Genomic DNA, 19,899 nt, shown 5'->3' with positions numbered 1-19,899 from the left:
TGTCCTGTCCTCGTGTTATTAAAGCTCTTGATGGTAGCATTCTAACACAAGTAACTCATTCAACTGCTCTCGTTGATATTGTTTTGTCTGGGAACCACAGTGAACATTTATCTTTTTTTCTTATCTCTTCCCCTTCATCCCCCATGGTCTTGGGTTATCCTTGGTTGAGAGGTCACAATCCACAAATCGATTGGGAGACAGGACGAGTGGTGGGTTGGAGTTCCTCCTGTTACACGTCATGTTTACGGTCAGCCGTTCCCCCCTCGGTTACTGAATCATGCAATCAAGACAAGCCTCCAGATTTATCCCTCGTACCAGAGATCTATCATGATTTGGCTGAGGTTTTCAATAAAGAGAGGGCTTCGGCCTTACCGCCTCATAGACCTTATGACTGCGCTATTGATTTGCTTCCAGGGGCCCCTCTTCCCTCAAGTAAACTGTATAGTCTTTCTCGCCCTGAGCATGCAGCTATGGAAACATATATCAAGGAGTCGCTCGCTGCCGGTATCATCAGGCCTTCGTCCTCGCCCCTTGGTGCCGGTTTTTTCTTTGTGGACAAGAAGGATGGCTCGCTCAGGCCCTGTATTGACTACAGGGGCCTTAATAACATCACAGTGAAGAATAAGTATCCCCTTCCTCTGCTTAGTTCTGCGTTTGAGGTGCTCAATGGAGCACAGATATTTACTAAGCTGGATCTGCGAAACGCTTACCATCTGATAAGGATACGCAAGGGTGACGAATGGAAGACTGCTTTTAAAACGCCCCTAGGTCATTTTGAGTACAGAGTGATGCCTTTTGGGTTAACCAATGCTCCCGGAATTTTTCAGGCGCTCATAAATGACGTGTTGAGGGACTTTCTGAATCTTTTTGTTTTTGTCTATCTAGATGATATTTTGATTTTCTCCCGTGATCTTCAGGAACATAATAGACATGTCAGACTGGTTCTGCAGAGACTTTTGGAAAACAAGCTTTTTGTTAAAGCAGAAAAGTGTCAGTTTCACATGGAGACAGTGAGCTTTCTGGGGTTTGTTGTTCAGAGCGGCAGTCTAAAAGCGGACCCGGATAAAGTGAAGGCAGTCGCAGAGTGGCCAAGACCTGCTAATCGAAAACAACTGCAGAGATTTTTAGGATTTGCAAACTTTTACAGGAAGTTCATTAAGGGTTACAGCACAATCACTAGTCCCCTAAATAAGCTCACTTCCACTTTAACAGCTTTTTCTTGGACTGCCGAAGCAGACAGGGCTTTTGACGAACTAAAGTCCCGTTTTGTTGCTGCCCCAGTCCTCACTCAGCCGGATGCCTCCCGTCAGTTCATTGTGGAGGTGGATGCCTCTGACTCTGGGGTGGGGGCGGTGCTGTCTCAGCGTTCTGAACATGACCAAGAACTTCACCCATGTGCTTTCTACTCCAGACGGTTAACACAGGCAGAACACAATTACGATGTGGGCAACCGCGAACTGCTGGCGATTAAGCTCGCCCTGGAGGAATGGAGACATTGGCTGGAGGGTGCCAAGTATCCGTTTATTGTGTGGACTGACCACAAGAATTTATCCTACATCCAGAGTGCCAAGAGACTGAATTCACGTCAGGCCCGATGGTCACTCTTTTTTGGACGGTTTGACTTCACGATTGCCTACCGACCCGGTTCTCGCAATGTTAAACCTGATGCTCTGTCCCGTCAGTTTTCAGTTACCGACACTCCTGAAACTGATTCGATCGTGCCTCCATCTTGTGTTGTTGCCACCCTCACATGGGACATTGAAGAGAAGGTACGTCAGTCTCAGGTATCGGAACCAGACCCTGGTACAGGACCTCCAGGTCGCCTGTTTGTCCCAACGGCCATGAGAACTCAAGTGCTGCAGTGGGGACATTCGTCCCATCTGGTTTGTCATCCCGGCATTAATAGGACTCTCTCTTTCCTTCAGAGGACCTTTTGGTGGCCCACAATGACAGCAGATACCCGCTCTTTTGTATTGGCATGTGTGGAGTGCAACAGGTCCAAATCCTCCCATCAACCACCGGCTGGAAGACTACGGCCTCTACCTGTACCTCATCGACCCTGGTCACATATTGCATTGGACTTTGTGACAGGTCTACCTCCTTCTAAAGGTAACACTGTAATACTGACAATTGTGGACCGCTTTTCTAAGGCTGCTCACTTCATAGCGCTTCCTAAGCTTCCTTCTGCCCAGGAGACTGCTCAACTACTGGTGAACCATGTTTTTAGACTTCATGGAATCCCTTCAGACATTGTCAGTGACCGAGGGCCCCAGTTCACCTCTCAGGTATGGCGTGTGTTTTGCCGAGCTCTAGGGGCCACCGTGAGTCTTTCTTCCGGTTTTCACCCTCAAACGAATGGGCAGACGGAACGCCTTAATCAGGAGTTGGAATCCGCTTTACGTTGTGTCATTGGCTCTAACCAGGTTTCTTGGAGCGATCACCTCTCCTGGATTGAGTATGCTCATAATTCTTTAGTGTGTACTGCTACTGGAAAGTCCCCCTTCGAATGTTCCCTGGGCTACCAACCTCCATTATTTCCCTCTCAGGAACACGATTTGGCGGTTCCTTCTGTGCAGGTCCATCTGAGCAGGTGCCGCAAGATCTGGAGGGAGACCCGGGCTGCCCTCCTTCGGATGGTTGGAAGGACTCGCAGTAATGCTGATCGGCGTCGCTCCCAGGAACCACTATATTGCCCAGGTCAAAAAGTTTGGCTGTCGTCCTCTACTATCCCGCTTAGGACTGAATCCAAGAAGCTCTCTCCCCGATTTATTGGGCCATTTGAGATTGTTCGGCTGATCAATCCTACTGCTGTCAGGCTGAAGCTGCCTCGCGCTATGCGCATTCACCCAACCTTCCATGTCTCCCAGGTCAAGCCTGTTGTGGAGTCACCTTTGTGGGCATGGTGGTGTTAATTGGAGATTCTCCTCACCTGGCAGTAATGGGAGATGCCACGCACCTGCTGCTGTCTGGCCTTACCAGCCTACTTAAGAGCCAGTTTGCAGTCTACTCGTCGCCAGATCGTTGCCTTACCCTAGTGGTACAACACCGGCCATTAAGTGATTTATTGACTGTTGTATGCAGTTTCGTTCATAACAGTGTTTTTGCCTTGTTTCCCTGCCCTACAGTGGAATGCTGTTTTTTCCAGTTGGAAGGACCTACCACAAGCTCTCCATTCTGGCCTGCTGTCCTGCCACCACCCTCTGCCTCAGTGACTTTCAAGGACTCTGTGACTACTCAAAATAAACTTGTTACTGCCTAACTAAATCCACCATCTGCTCCATCCTGGTTCCTGCCTGTCTTCCCACAAACCCTAACAGAGTACCTTATTTAGAAATGTATGGGTTTTTACAGTAACCAACCTAAAGCAGCCTTCGTAGTAAAGCCAAAGCAATCAAACCCAAACTGTTAGAAAGTAAATAAGCAGAATAAAAATAAAAAAGATCACATTTAATGTTTTAAACTTTCATTATATGGCCAAACAGCAAAATATTTTTGGAGCCAACTTTTTATATGTGCTGCTACTAAAATGTAGCACGCAAACCAACAGTTCAACAAGCAGAATGTTCGCACAATCCTGATTAGTCATGCTAATTTCAATTTCCAGTAAATAATCTACTGTTTTTTAGCATGCCTATATTGAGTTTGAGCTCATTTAATGTTGAGGTCACATTTTCTTGCTTGTACTGCAGTGTTTCTGCAGACTTCTGAGAATAGCATCATATCGTCTCATACACTGAATCTTCCAAAAATCATTAACTAGCTGCAACCCCTCAAGCAGACACATTATTTTCTGAAAACAAATACCACCTGATGCATCTGGAAAAAGCAGTTGTTGCTTTGAGTCATCACACCTTGCCCTTATGATTATCATGTCAACTTAAGAGTATAGCTAAGTTGGGCACATGAAAAGCTGGATGTCATTACTTTTTCATCCAGAGAACATAAAAATGCACAAAGTAAATTTTCTAGTTTTAACAAACATGCTAAGATTTGAATGAGGAAAAGGCCTTCTTCCTTTCAATGAACCCTAAATTCTTAGGTAGGATGAGGACCTGAAAGCCTTCCTGGCAATAATGTATGTGGGTCAACAATATGTTTGCAAAGCCAAGAGCCAGATTTAGCAGATCCCTGCTTCTCTTTGTATCCACACAGGATGAGAATTGATTGAGCATAGTTAGCTAGAAAGCGGGCCCTCTGTGAAACTTCAGCAGAGTCCTTTGTAAGTCAAAGAGGAGCCTTGCTATAAGAGGAAATGATGTTCCTCTCTATTGTTCAAGGACATGGGGTGTTTACTGCTCATCAGTAGTTCATTTGACACACTGCAACCATGTTGACACAGGGTGAATATTATGTCTAATTACAGTCTCTGCAGCACATTGTTAGTAAATTAATGAGTCTGTATGAAAGTAAAGCTGAATTATAAAGCCTACATCCCATTAAATAATAATTTAATTGCAGATCATACTCAAAAGACTGTTGTAATGGTGTTGCCTTTAAGTGTTGACTCCAATCCTTGGCATTATGTACGATTCTATATGCAGTATTACACAATAATCAGTGGTACATGAGGTAAAACAAACAAAAGAGCTGATTGCATAACAGCAGAAAATACTGTAATATGGTGCAACAAAAGCAAAAATAACTCAGCCTTTGCTTCATTAAACAGCTGTTGCTCAGGAAGAAAATCATGGCATCATTAAGATTTTTGGCTACAGCTATCGCACAAAAGCACACAGTTTGAGTAGAGCTTAACAAAATAACCTTTATTTTACAGATGTTTTACTAATACTAGAGAAGAATTTGTTTATTTACCTGTTGCCCAATAAAAATATGTCACAGTTTATAATCTTGTCCTGTTCTCTTTTTAACCGTTTTTCCTTACATGACAGTGTTGTCATCACTCCCCCATCATATATTGAACATGACTCCCTCAGTGGACACTGTTTCCAACGATTTTTACTCTTTGGCAGTTACGTCCACTATTGTCCTCTGACTAAAAACATCTGCGTTATAAAAATACACTCTTTATGTCTTGTATTTTTGTTTAAAGCACATTCTCTGTTCAGGAAATATTATTTGGAGCCAAAGCCAGCAAACCTCTGATCTGAGGCTGATTTGTCTAATAAACAATGTGTTTTTGTTACTTTTCTCTTCTGTTCAAGTTGTAATAATTTTAGTTTGACAGAAATTTTAGCATTTATATAGGGCCAAGTTGGAAAAATGTGGAAAATGGCTAAGGCAGGTGCCACTCTAAAAACAAACAAGGAAAACCGAGCTTGATTTTCATTGGTAAACTAGTTAATAATATTTTCTTCTGCAATGGTGAAAATTTTTTATCATTGTCCAAAACATTAAAAACGGCATTCTATGGCAGATATGTGCACTTAAATTTTTTTTATAAATGATTAGCTTAACATTGAATATGCTTTATTTGGCTTTCATATGATCAAGAATGCACACAGTCACCTCTGGGTGTGTCAAAATGTGCCTGCTTTCAAGATGAATAAACTCTTCCAACTGATGATGATGATAGAACTAGTAGTTTGGTGAAGGGTAAACCTACAAACAGGACCAGCTCCCTGAACATTTTTCTCAGGAATCGGACTATATGCTGTATTTTTTCTGGTAAAATAAAGGTTAAATAAATTTTACAAAAATTAAAGGTGATTTTATTTACTGTTTTCATTATCAGTCTCCCTCGTAGTTAAGTCCTTCAAAATAGGCTTAACCTCCAGCAGGAGGTCTGCTAGAGGTGAACTGACTTTATAACAAGGTGCACTGCTAAATTTAAATAGATCACTGACTGGAGGGATGATTCTTCCTGGTTCCTCCTTGAACACAGTGTCTCTTGGACTCACTTTCATGAAGCAGATGCAACTGCAAAAAACAAACAAACAAACCTTTTTAGAGGAAGTGTAAGATACAATCAAAACTGGAAATGACACTAAGGCAGAAATTTATTTACTCTTTATAAAGACTGTCTTATCACGACAAAACCAATGTGTTTCAAACAAGGTCAAAATGCCTTTTTTTTTTTTGCTTATTTGTTGTTGTATGAAGGCATTAAAAATAAACAAATAAATACTTCAAATCGGAAAACAATGTTTCAGAGGAGTTCTTCTGCCTTGAGCTGTTGCATTGTGGGAATGTAAGTATACAGAATGTGGACATTATGACTGCTTATCTACAGCTTCTGTAAGCATCAGGATTTATACAAGGACAATTTAAAAGTTAAATACACTCTGCAAAAAAAATCACTTTTGAAAGAACTAAAACCACTTTTTATTAATCTGATTCAAAGTGACCTTCACTGAGGAATTCCTGGATTCAACAAATAACAAAAATGCATTACCAAAATATTTTTATGACTTTATTGTATTTAGAAGGGCTTTTTATTTGTGCATGTTTATGTGAAGGAATTCTGGCATACAACCATAACAAAGCACAAATAAAGTTGTGGCACCATTTAGACTGACACATTTAACAATCTCCCATGGTCTCCGTTGCTGTTGATCTCCCAGTAGCATATTTTCATATCTTTGTCCATGTTTTACATCTGCACACAGTAAAATCTTCAAATAGCACGAAACATCTGCATCTGGAAGTGAACAGAGCTGCTGTGTTGCACGTTGTGCTGGTGAAGTTGATGGCAATAATCAGATTTATACAGGGCATAATTAAAAAGCTGCTTGAGGTAAAACAAGGACAGCGATTATTATGTAATGATCACTGTTTGTTACATAAAAACTCAGCATGACAAGATCACAACACACAAAAAAAGCAGATGGACTAATTTACTTCCACATGCAATCTCTGTACTTCTGTAATCTTATCTAAATGGTGTCTTTTTTTCCTTCTGTAAACAAAAACAGCAGCCTAATACCTACTGTGAGGTAGTCTGCACAAAACTACTTTGGGTTTAACGAGGATTAACAGCATTTACTCTTATTCACAGTGGAATGCCTGCAGCAAAAATAACTCTTTGTCTTACAATTTAAGCAATGGTAGAAATCTAGTGGAGGACAGGCTGTTCATTTCAGTTAAAACTTTTAGCTGTAGAAACAGTGCTTATTCAAAATTAGTGTGTGAGTGAATACTATCAAATCTGTAACAAAAAGAAAATCACATTTTAGCATTTTAGCATTAATTTGAACAGTTTTCAGACTCAAAACTGCAGTAAATGCATTCCTCTTAGAATAAATCAGTGTTCCTGTGATTGTGAGTAAATTTGATTCAATTTGTTGTATTTATATTTGACCCTTTGAGTCCTGTGGGTTTTTTTTAGGTCTCTACTTGAATTGCATACGTATAAGGCAATAAGTATAACACTGCAACCACAATTTTTAGGGTCCGTTTTAGATGTGTAACTATCAGTATTTGTGTTACACTGAAGAACAAATTAAGATGGAACATGGCAGAAATGAAAAAAAATTTCAAGCTCACCAAACAACAAAGCAACTCTTGAAATTAAAATGAAAACATTTTTGGAATTATGCAGCTGTAGCTATGAACCGCTCTCAAACCATAGTATGATGTGAAAATATCTCTGCAAAAGTCAATTCTGATGAAGTGAAGCATAATAAAATTAGATGGTTTTAGTACACACAGTTCAGACAAGGTCACCAAAAAGGCCATTTTGGCAGTTTGACACCACCTGTTCTCAAAGTGCCCCAGGTGGGGTACCTCAGGTTAAACATTAAGTGGCACTTTTATTTAAATTTTCAGAAAACATAGTTAATTTCTAATATTTATTTTTAGATAGTGTTTATGGTATCTTCCGTTATTCCATGTTACAGAAGAATGTCAGTACTCAGTAATTTAAATATCCAAACACTGTAGCTGTGCATGCAGATGTGCTCCTGCAGACCTGTGAAAGGTCAGTATGAATCAACACTGGGCTAAAGATAAAGCAGAGTTTTTGTCCTTCTTTACCATATTAAGAAATTTTAAACAATTCATCTATCTTTCCTAGCAAGCATCTAACAAAAAGCCCAGGATTTGTTGAGACATCACCTGATCTATTTAAAATTGACATTGTTAGCCCTTTAATGCCGTATGTGTCATATTTAATACCTGCTTTTTCTGAGACCTTCTTTTGCATCACTTTGGTAAAAACAACCAGACAACCTGATACTTGTCTTCTGCCCTAAGCTGGATACCTTTTGCACTACAATAATTTTGACATATCACAAGGTTCTTTTGGTTAATTATTTTTTTTACATTTTGTTAAAGGTCTAAATGAAGACCTCAGATTATTTTTTTTTTCATTTTCATCACATTTTTTGGCCTTTAAAAGGTTAATATTAAGTTCAAATCCAATTCAATCATAATATCTGCCATTTTCATCTTTTTTCATTCACATTCTTTGTGCTGTATAGTTCCACGTGCATGCTCAGTTTTCCATCAGTTTGACGGGCACAACATGCAGACTGAATGAGCACTCTTTCTACAGTCAGATTAAGAATGAAAAACATTTGCAGATCATGTTCAGGACGGCACAAATCTAAAGCATGAGCTGTCACATTACAGTGTCATGCAGAGAATCAGTGGTTCTTAATTTAGAACATGATCAGATGAATCCAACAGATTACATCTGTAAATAAATAAGAACCCAGTCTAAACTTTTCTTCTCCAAGGTTTTTCCCACCATGGCGTTTGTTTGCTACAGTGCTTGAACCACATGAGGAGAAAAAACACTTCAACAAATTGTCTCATTTAAACAGCTGAATAGATCGTTTGTCTGTTCTCTGAAATATGACACGTTTGGAGACACAGTTTCTGAAACAAAAAGTATAACTGTTTTTCAAAAAGTCAAAAATTCTGTCTCTCTGCCAGACTTCAGGTGACTTCAGTTCTCTCACATTTAACTGAGTCCATATCCACAGAAGGTTAAACATAAATTTGTTCAAAAGAAACAGGAAGAAAATATATATTAAGCATAAATATAGGTTGTAAAATCAGCTTTAAATACATGTTTTGTCTGACTTTTTTTTTGGTGAGCTCCATTTGTAGCTGACTTCAGTTGCATAGAATTTCACTGCTTTCCTTGTTACCACAAGAGGGCTTGACTAAAATTTAGTTTAGTTTAGTGTCCACTTTTCTCTCAATTCAAGACACTGTTAACCAGCTTACAGTCACATTCACTCACATTCGGGAAAATAACAAAAAAACAAAATAGCTGCATCTATGCTGTAAAACTTACATAATTCACTCAGTGAATTCACAGAACGCAATCTGAGGCCTGCCAAGAAATAATAGATCTGGAATTTATTGCAATGATCTTTCATACTGCTGTCTACTGCTATTCATAAACATCAGGAGCAATGTCTGCATGCTTGCACAATCAGCAATGTTTTCACTAGATTGTTTAAAAAAGTCTGACATGAATCTTTTTTCAATGTGACACACATTTACATTCATAGGGATGGAGAAGATTTTGGTGTGAAGGTCGGTGCAGTCAAATGTCTTTCATTTATTATTTTGAAGGACCTTCTGGATCGGCTCGGAGGCTCTTTATCTCGGCTGTGTGTTGGTTGATATGCAACTTTCAAACGGAAAATAATGGATAATGTAACACTGAGAAAGCAAGACACTCAAGATACAGCTGCAAGGAAGACATGTTACATTTAATTCCATGTCCTTAGCCCTGTGTTGCACATTGAAACAGTCCTAAAAACTAGTATGGTCAACGCATATCTTGTTTTACAACAAGTTAGTCTACATTGTCTTTGCAGATATTATCTTTGTTTAGCTTCAATAAAGCCTAAGCCACTAAGAAATAGAACCTAAATGAATGAGACAGCACACACGTCCAAGTGCTCCAGTTAAACTGTTTTGAATACAACGAACTGCAATGTGAAATCTGCACCTGTGGTCAAACACTGTGAAAGTCTGACTGAGCGCACAACGCTGTCACGGTATATTGACTGTAGTAAAGAGGTCACAATGATGTCACCTTTTTCTCTGAGAAGACTTATCAGTGAGGTCAGACCAGATTATTACGTATGTTATTTTCCAAACCAGCTGTCTTTTTCACAAAGACTTTCAAACACTCTCCAAGAGTTTGAAAGTATGTTCTTGGAGAGAAAATACACAGTAGTTCAAATTCAAATCACAGGTAACCTTGTTTTTTTCTTTCCAAACTTTTGACACATTTGAGTAAATGTTTAATTTGTAGTTTTTAAACTAATGTGTGACTTCCCTTTACTTATACCTCATTAAATCAAGTAAAGGGGCATTAAAAGTAGGGTTGGGAGTTATGGCCTACAACTAATATTGGAAGATTTTTTTGGCATTATGTGAAATATAATACCATTTCTAGGTTGCAATATTGTATGTTTCACATTCTAATATAAATTTAATGATTTTATGATAAACCGTCATGTTATATAACATGATATTCTACAAGTATTTTTTTCCTTAGGTGGCAGCAACAGATTCATATTACATCATCCAACCACCACCCTATTTTTGTTTTTTCACACTACATGTTACTAGCTTCAGACAAATTTTGCTTCTCATTCAGCTGCACTTTTCAGACAGCAGTCATCTTCATTAAAAAAGCAAATCTGCCATCATTTAACATCTAAATTTAAATGCTATATCATCTTTTCACTTGCTAAGGGGTGTTGATTATTAACAGTTTCCCAAATAATTTCCTTTTAAAATCAAACTAAGGAAATATACAATAAACAGTAGCACAGATAATGACAGACTAAAAGTCACAAAACGTATTTGGCATTTGCTGTTGTACCTTCTGCACCTCTTTAAGATTAAAAAGGTGGAGTAACATACTATATATGTTTGACTATATGTATGACAGCATTTGTAAAACAAGCATAAATCTCTGTCATAAGCCTGCCACTTTCTGTCAGTCATGTAGATGAACCGTGCAGCAGAAAACTGCATCACTGGTTAAACAGTATAACTACTGCAAGCATACACTAATATTAAATGATTACCAAATGTTTATGCAGGCTAGAAGCTAAGTATCCATCAGCAGAGATCAACCTGCTTATGTAATGACTCACAATGGTGAGTAATAAGTAAACTGGTTTCCTAGAGGTGCAGTCCAACAGAGGGTGAGGTGAGCTTAAGATGGGAGATAAGTGGTTGATGGTTCACTGAAGGGAAACAGAGGTAGTTAATGATGGTGTAAAAAATGGTGACAGGAGTGTGATGTAGTCCAGAGAGCTACAGAGCAGGTTAACAAGAGAGCCAGACAATAATCCAGCAATGGACAGTATATCTGAGAGAAAAACGATCTTGACTTACAAAGACTGGTAGTGGGCTAAGCAAGGAGGCAAGGTCAAGGTCAACACTGGATTGGAATCATGTGTAACACTAAATTTGTTTGAAAAGGCTATCAAATTACCTAATAAACTATTTCTCTCTGTAGCAGATCGTCATGCTTCGTTGTGAAAATTTTCAGTAGGAGCTGCTGAAGCACCGTGGATTGATGGTGAACTTAGAGAAAGTATGTAAAAAGGGAAGAGCTATTGATGGCAAAGGAACTGACAGATAGCAAGAGTATTATTATTTAATAATAATAAAGTGACTAAGTTCAACAGAAAAAAAGTGTATTATCATAATAAAATTCAGAAGAGGAAGAATAATGCTAGAATACCCTGAATGAGATAATGGGTAGAGTTAAAAATGTAACTCCACTTTTCATTGAAGTTAATGGACTTTTTTTTTTAAACAAAAGCAAAGGACATTGCAAATAATTTTAATAATCACTTTTTATATAAAGTCAATAAATTAAGGAAAGACATAGGTTCCTCTGGTGCGCGTAGTATGTCATTTCAAATTATAGCTAATTCTATCATGAGAAACTAACAATGTGTGTTTACTTTTCTGCCTATAGATAGGGGAATGGTGACGAAACTACTTGATGGGCTAAAAAAGATAAACCAGCCGGTTTGGATAATATACATGGGCATTTGCATAAAGTTGCTTCTCATGTAATTGCATTGCCCATATGCCATATAATTAATCTGAATCTAAAGTTGAGCTTATTCCCCCAGGTTTGGAAATCTGCCAAGGTTGTGTCCATTGTGGAAAAACAAACAAGAGTTTATCAGCTGCCAACAGCAGACCTATTAGTATTCTGCCAGTGCTGAGTAAGTTGATGGAAAGGGTAGTCTTTAAGCAGTTACTAACTTATTTGTAACAACAGCCATTAAATGGATGATCAGCTATTTTTCCCAAAGAATGCAGCATGTTTTTAATGGTTGTTTTTCTGCTCATTAAAACTTACAGTGTGCAGTGCCCCGACGAAGTTGCCATGGACCTTTGCTATTTTCAGGACTTACACATGACTTGCCCTATGTTTTGGACAAGTGCAGTGCTACCTGTTTTGCCGATGATACAACTGTTCATTTTGCAACAGACAATATTGTCAAGCAACACACTGTAATCTGAACTGCATCTAATACTTGACTGGATGAATGAGAATAGGCTGATAAACGTAACTAAAACTAAAATGATGATGTTTAAGATTATATGCTACAAATGATAATTAATTGTACTAAGCAGGTTCATCAGGGAAAGTTACAAAGTGTGACACTAGATGGGAATTTATCATTAAATACAGTAGAAAACAGGTGCGCAGCATGAGTGCAATTACCAGGCACAGTTGGATGCACTCAGGAGCCTGGGAAGCAAAGCACCAATCACATTATGACAGCTTGGATTACTTGTCTGCAACAACACAAACTGATGATCTGAAGACTGGCATCAGCAACATTGCATCGCAGGCCTATGCCAGCACACCAAAAAAGTAATTCCATCATGTATCAAGTATGTCTGATTTTTCACATGAAGTTATTTTAAGTATTATTTAAATAAAATGATTCAGGTCTTCTGTAAAGACTGGAGCTATATATTGAACTGAATTCTGAATATTTATAATAAACTCTAACTGACTGAATTAGCTGATTAAGTTTAGCATGTGATTCACTATATAAGACAGTATGTTAAGAACATTAGTCACTCTTGAGGCAAAGACTGTATATGTGACACTTTTAAATTCTTTTTTTTTCTTTTTTTTAAATATCTATATATGTGATCCACATAGTTGGATGTAATATTATCTTATGTGTTCATACCTGAATTTATGCTTGAATTTTATAGTCCTCTTACTTGCTGGGAAATCACAAAGTCTCCAAGTCAAGAATACATGTTTCAAATATTTGATTTCTCACATGCTGGCCCTACAGGGAATGTGTTAGAAATTTTCAGGGTTGCAGTGCATGTGTGAAAACATCTAAAGAAAAATAAAACAACATGACTTCTTTTTGTAGAAAAATTCAGTATAAAGCAGAATAAGAATTAACCCCATAAAGTTAATTCTTGTCCTTTCTAAGCACTAGGTCCATCTGACCCTGACATAAGTTCACTGGATAAAAGGATTACTGGAAATATGAGGCAATGCAAGTTTTTCATGTTTTATACATATATTCTAAAGAATTTAGCATTTAGTCTCTAAAAAATGAGAAAAATGTTGGCGATATTTCTCACTTGATCCAAGTATTGTACCCCCGGCTAATGACTATAATATTTACATGATTGCTCTAAATGACTGTGATCAGTTGTGTTGATGCTAGCCCAAGAAGTGTCCACCTTAATAAAAAAACTGACGGTGAAACTGACACCAGAGAACAATAATTTGTGTTTTTTGAGTAAAAAAAAAATAATCATTTAAAAGTTCAAAAGTGAAGTTTTACTTGAATCTCTAAAAGTCTTATTCTTCTCTCAACTTTTCATCCACTGTAGAGGTTATCTGCATCTGACAGAAGAAGACGAACTAGAACTTTAATCTTTCAGGAGTAAAATTTACTTTGAGATGAAATGCACCTGATCACCTCTGTGTAAAATAATCCTCTCTAAATGTGAGAATGCATGCTTCTTGGTGGGCCACACTGAAACTAGTTCCTCTGTATCAGTTTTTTAAGCGATCCATTTGAGTTAATTCTGCACTAAGAAACTTCATCTTGCAGTTGTAGCTCTCTTTTGAAGAGAGATAGGTAGCCTTGCTCTAACTTCTTTTGCCCTGCAGGCCACTTTCCCTTTCATGTTATTATCTATTTTGAGTAATTTTATAAGTCAGAATAAGAATGTCAGAAAGTCCCAAGGTATAGGGTGCTCTCAATTAGCATATTTAACTGTAGATCAAAGTGCCATGTGTATATAAATCTGCACATGAGGCACCTGCATGCACAGAGATATGTAAAAGTAGGAAAATGTTAACATTTGTGTCACTTCCCTCATATTAAAATGATTCATTTTTCAATGTGTGGCTGAAACAAGTTGTTTTCTCAGACAAGTGTTGAAGAGAAAACACATTTTTAAAGTGTGATTTTTAGTGAGCCAGACCCATTTTAAACCTTGTGCACACATGTACAGAGCAACATCAAACTGCTTTTTTCTCTTGTGATAAGCCAAATGAACAAGATGCAATGCAACATGTGGCTGTTTTCATTAATACTTTTTCATGCTTTGAACATTATAGATCATAGAGCTTACTGCAGCAAAAACTTGATTATATCATTCTGTCTGACTCGACTGATGCTTACGTGGCAGAGTGCCAAGCGGATGTTGCTGAGGCTGCTGTCTGTTTAATCTGCTTCCAGCCCGTTTTCTTTACAGCTGTCTCATTTACTCACACCATATCATGATCGCCATTAGCAGAGTACCTGCCACGTGAAAATGCCATCAGTTGCATTGAAGGCAAACGTTCCTGGCAACGTGCAACCTCTGGAAGTCTGTAATATGATTTCCCAAAGTGTTGGAACATCATGTTACTACATAATGTACAGTGATAAAGATTAGATGTCCTGTGTCAGACACTTAGTTGGGGAATGGATTAAGACAGTGTACTAATATTATTGATGAAAAGCAACAAATGCCAGAAGTGAGACTCAGGGATGCCCTGTGTTATTCCTTTTTAGTAATACAGTGCAATTAGCTGAAGAGTAGCTATTTTTGCATGGAAATATTGTGCTTTGTTGTGTGTGACTACAATCAATTCTTACCAGCTAAAAATAATAAATATTGCAATGTATACATTTTGTCCTAATGCAGTGATAACAAAGAATGTACAGAACCTGTCCTCTGTAAGTGTATAATGTACACCCAGCTTTGAAGGTTTGTCCTGTTTCATACACTACAGACAGACTAGTGTCCATGACAAAGAAAAAGATCAAAATCTTCCAAGTGCTGCTAAAAAGGCTGGATGATGAAGAGTTACAGAATTGGTCATTTCAGTATTTGTCTCCTTGTATGTGCAAGGTGACCTTGTCTGTTTCTGAACTCCCTTAACACCTGAATGCTGCCACTGGCATTCAGATTACACTGTCCTGTCACTGTGAGCCAATTGAGACATGTGGTATTGACCCAGACTGGAAGTTTTATTCAGTGGATTTCCCCTCCTGGGCCTCCAATTTGTGTGAAGGCTGCTAAAGCTTTGTGAAGGACATAAAACAAATAACTGTCTTACTGAAACATACAAGGTGAGACTAACATGTCATGTATTGGTTCCTGCTGTAATGTTTTTTCCTCCCTTCCTCCAGGCAGAGACAGAGCAGTGGCCCCACTTATCCTCATCAGTATTTAGGGACTGGTGTTGCACTAATTCAGTCCCAGATAGTTGCTTAGAGCAAGGTGTAATATCGCTAATTTTCTTTCCAATCCAATGCCAAGTAAAGTACAAGCTAGTATTGGTGATACCGATTCAATACCAATACTTTAGTACAGAAACTTATTGTGTTTGGAAAATCACTTTAAAAGTAGCCTAAACTGGAGGAAAGGAATTTAGGTACATTTTTATAGAATACTTTCTGACTCAAACTGAAATTACAAGGAAATGCATACATAAATATATAAATGCAACAAAATCTGCATATCTTTGTGAATACCTACTAAATATGAATAACAAAATAATAAAACATAAGTATTTAGTTAACTTACAGTCTAAACAAATGACAGGGATTAATGTCATTATCTTTCTATCCTAATAAATATTTTTCATCCAAATTTTATTTTTAAAAACCCCACAATGGCTGGTTTACTGAACTTTTAATGACACCAACCTCTGCAGCACTCTGCAGCATCCCTTACCCACTAAATCTAGACCTGTTGAATTGATGTGAGCTGATCTCAGGGATACATAACTGAACTCATACAGCAGCTTTTTTTTAAAAATTCATAACCATATTTAATACTGTACATAACAAAACAGCATCCAATAGTCTTAAGGATGAGGGGAACTTATGTTGTTTGAACATCAACAGAAAAGCCTAAACCTAGCAGACAGATGAAAATCACTTTCCCAAAATTTAGCATCAGTGGTAAACAGCTCCACATTTTGTCCCTCTGAATAGTGCTTTGAGCCTGCCTGCAGCATCAAAGGACTCCAAGACTGACATGTCTCACCCTTACTGTCCCTCTCCTCTCCTCTTCCTCATCACAATTAAATTTTTATACTGTATTATGACTCTCACTCTCACCACCTCAGGCTCCTTCCCTGCCAAAAAGGTGACATTCCATGTCCTTAGAGCCAGCTTCTGCAGCCGAGGATCAGACCGCCAGGGTCCCCGCCTTTGGCCGCCACCCAGCTTACACTGGGCTTGGCCCCGATTGCCCACAGGAGATGAGGTCCAAGTCACCCTTTCTAGCAGAGCCAGACCAGGTTGCATGGGCAACTTCAGTGCCGGGCATCTAGGCCTGGCTCCAGAGGGGGGCCCCGGTGACCCACATTCGGGCAAGGGAAACCTAGATCTATTGTTTTTGTTTATCATAGAGGTCTGTTAAGCCGCACTTTATCTGGTCCTTCCCCTGGAGACCTGTTTGCCAAGGGTGACCCTACCAGGGCCATAAAGCCCCCAACACCATAGCTCCTAGGATCTTCAGAATGCACTTACTTCTCCACTGTGATAAGGTGGTGGCTCAGGGAGGAGCCCCAAATCACTAAAATATCAATATTTTAACACAAAAATCGATTCTAAAAAAAATAAAAAGCTGGTATAAGTAGTATCGATATTTTGGCATTGAGGACGTTTTTCGTTCTACTTATAGTGGTCTGAGCAATAACACTTTTTACCTCTCAAAGTTTTTTGTCAAAGTATTCTTTCTAGGTTGGCATTTTGTGTCTTGGTTCTATCAAAACATTAAATACTGAATGGATTTTAAAATATGAAGTAGCCACGGAGAGAGTAAAAAAAACCTTAATAGAGGACAAATATGCATTGAAATCGCTGAAAATTGTTTAACAATCTAATAGAAGCACCCTGATTCACAATTGAATCGAATCATGAGGTACCTAGGATTGCACACCCCTACTTGATACCCATTCTCATTAAACTGTGGTTCTGGCTCACCCATGCTGAACCATTGTTGTTGTACCATATCAATATCTTGATGTAAAAGGGTTGTTCTAATGTTTGCATTTATAAACATTAGAATACTGGACTAAAAATGGCTTTTTTAAGCTTACATGTTGGGTTTCAAATTATCCATAGTTTCCACAAGGTTTCTTCCACAGTATCACTTAAAGGGTGATTTTCAAATTTAAGTTCAAAGCATTACACGAGTTTTTCCTGAAGTTCAAGCTGTACTGTGCTGTGCTGAAGTAGCTGTCTGACAGTTACGAGGACATAGCTCAGCTGAAGTTTGTATCATTACCACTGAGATACAGGCAGAGTATTAGAAGCAAGCAAATGATCACCAGATAGAAAATCCAGCCTGCAGTCGAAAGGTTGATATGGGCACTTAAAATGGTCTAATTTCTTTGTGTTACATTTTAGTTAATACACACATAATAAATGCAAAATGATTGATAACTTTAATAGATGGTTGCCAATACATGTTTTGACCTTAGCAAGTAAATGTAGATGAGTGAAGGGCATATTGAAACGTAAAAAACCTGCGTACAAGTAAAAAAAAAATGTGTTAAAGTAGTGGGTTTTTAATTAATATCTATTCTATTTTCTCAAGTTTTGTTTTTCTCTGTGAAGCACCTTGGCTCTCATTTTAAAAGCTTAACAGGTGCTACTGTGTTTAAATAATGCTTAGTTGAATTTTACTGATTGACCTGAGATCCTTTGATTTGTAATATGAAGTATCAGCTTGTAATCATGAAAGAGTTTACTAAATTGAATTGTATGATAAGTTTAAGTGCAAAATGAATGTTTAGTAAATCAGTTTATTTAGATGAGAGTGATACTTTATTTGCACACATCAGTTTGTGTTATTTACTATTTCAGAGCTTTTTATTGAGAGTGCAATGGATCTCATCATGTCTTGGTTTTTCTTTTTGTGTGTGAGTGTGTTATGTAGGTAGACTAAGTATCATTGTGTTACTCATCACTGACTTGTGTTGTTCCTATCATCTAATATATTTCTGTATGTTAATCCATGATGGAGTCACCTATTCTTCCAGATGTCACTTTGGTTGGCTAAAGTTGTACACTTTCCCTTAGAGTGATATGACATTTTATCTCAACATATCTTTTCACTAATTTGTTGTAGAGGTTTTCTCTTATGTGTTTCTGCTCCCTCAGAGTATAACGTGCCACGTGATGGTTGCAATATGACAGCAACAAGAAACCAGGCTAGGGAGAACGCTAGACTGCTTACTAAACTTAATGATTGATGATCTCAGATTATCCACTGTGTGATATGTACTCTATCATGCATCTGCAGTAAGCTGTTAGGACATATCAAAGTTCTCCAGACACATAAACCCTTGCATCATCTGGTTTAGTGTTAACCCCTGTAATGCCCACCCTAGAAAAAGGCAATGGAAACAAGTTTCTTTGCATTTTTTCATTACTTTGGAATAGCAATAATAAGAATCTGTGTTTCTTTTTACATATTGTTGAGATTATAGTTCAGAAGTAATGGCATAACATATACTTACTGTTGGCATTACACACCCAAACCAAAAGGCATAGATCAGGCAGATGTATTTCCTTTACTAAGATTAATTGTAGTCACTGAATAACTTTTCTAGCAAAGTAGAAAAATTGAAGAGCCATGGTCACTGTGTTTCTCAGTATTGATTTTTATGTGTACACATTATTTATTAATATGGCTGCCAGAACTGATCTCCATGGAGACAGAGGCCCACCATTGTTGCATCGGGTAGAAACATATAAAACATATGTAGAAACATATGTCCAATAACCATTGCTGGAAAGTTTACAAAGATCCAAAGTCTGGAATCACAACATACTGTATGTAGAACATCAATGATGTTCAAAGGTAGGATGACAGATGTCACCTCATGGTTAATCTGTGGATGATAAGACAGCTGGCACAACACAAGAGAAATATATGGATTTTGAAGAATTTTTCCAACAACAACATAGCCACAAAGGTAGGAAAGGTAGGTTCGATGAGGTCAAAGATAAGGCTTTTTTTGCATCAGAAAGTACAGTTATTATAGTTATTACAAATTCTCAGAAATATATCTAAAACCAGGAGGTAGGTGGAAAACTTAATAGAACTGCAAGCATGTGCATGACCTCACGTGTGAGTGCCATTCTCTGAATAGGTAAGAAATGTAGGCCAAAGGAGGTTGAATGGATGGGATGAGGGTGTCAAAGTACTGCTGTAAGTGCTGCCCTCTGCCCACTTCTGCCAGCCTTCATTATAGAGTACAACAAAGGCAGATGTTGAAAGTAGTTTAACTTCTGGAAAATTTGATGCCTTGGTGTGCTCACCTGTGTCATAATTATCTATGTCATGAGCTTTTCATAAACAAAGTAGAGCAGATTGCAGCCAGTTTTGGGTAATAATAAAAAAATTGTTTGTTCTCATGAGAATGTGACGTGTTGCATTTTGCCAATCAGATTTAAAATCATCAATGATGAAGTCTAACTGGGATTTGTCAAATTT

The sequence above is a fragment of the Melanotaenia boesemani genome, chromosome 14 (genome assembly GCF_017639745.1).
Source record: "Melanotaenia boesemani isolate fMelBoe1 chromosome 14, fMelBoe1.pri, whole genome shotgun sequence".
Taxonomy (NCBI): Eukaryota; Metazoa; Chordata; class Actinopteri; order Atheriniformes; family Melanotaeniidae; genus Melanotaenia; species Melanotaenia boesemani.
The sequence above is the reverse complement of the archived record's forward strand: the minus strand, read 5'-3'. Positions refer to the sequence as shown.